Source organism: Merops nubicus, unplaced genomic scaffold (assembly GCF_000691845.1).
Source record: "Merops nubicus isolate BGI_N331 unplaced genomic scaffold, ASM69184v1 scaffold1097, whole genome shotgun sequence".
In the NCBI taxonomy this organism is placed as follows: domain Eukaryota; kingdom Metazoa; phylum Chordata; class Aves; order Coraciiformes; family Meropidae; genus Merops; species Merops nubicus.
In genome coordinates this window covers 3,092-3,484 of record NW_008622085.1, presented here as the reverse complement: position 1 = coordinate 3,484, position 393 = coordinate 3,092, and positions in this window count along the sequence as shown.

Sequence of the window (393 nt, the reverse complement as noted above, 5' to 3'; positions counted from 1 at the left end):
CCTGCCTGTCTGAAGGGCCATCTCCAGGCTGTGAGGGGTCACTCATCACCCCCAGATCATCACACTGACAAGCCTGGAAGCTGCTTGGATCCTGCTGCAACCCCTGAAGTGTTTTGAAGCAGGCAGAGCTGGACCCGGAAAAAGGAGCAAGTTCCTCACACTGCAGGCAGCTATTCATAAACAGAGCTGGGCAAATCCACCTCCCAAGGCTGGGGAGCCATGTGAGGTGCTGGGGTCACACCCCCAGCCCTGAACGAGGGTTGGCATAAGGATGATGTCCACAACCAGGCAACACAGACCCTCCTGATGGGTTTTTCACCCAGGGTCTGGCCAGCCTTGGGTGGGAACTGATCACGGAGGGGGAGATGGCCCTTCAGACAGGCAGGGGAGGCG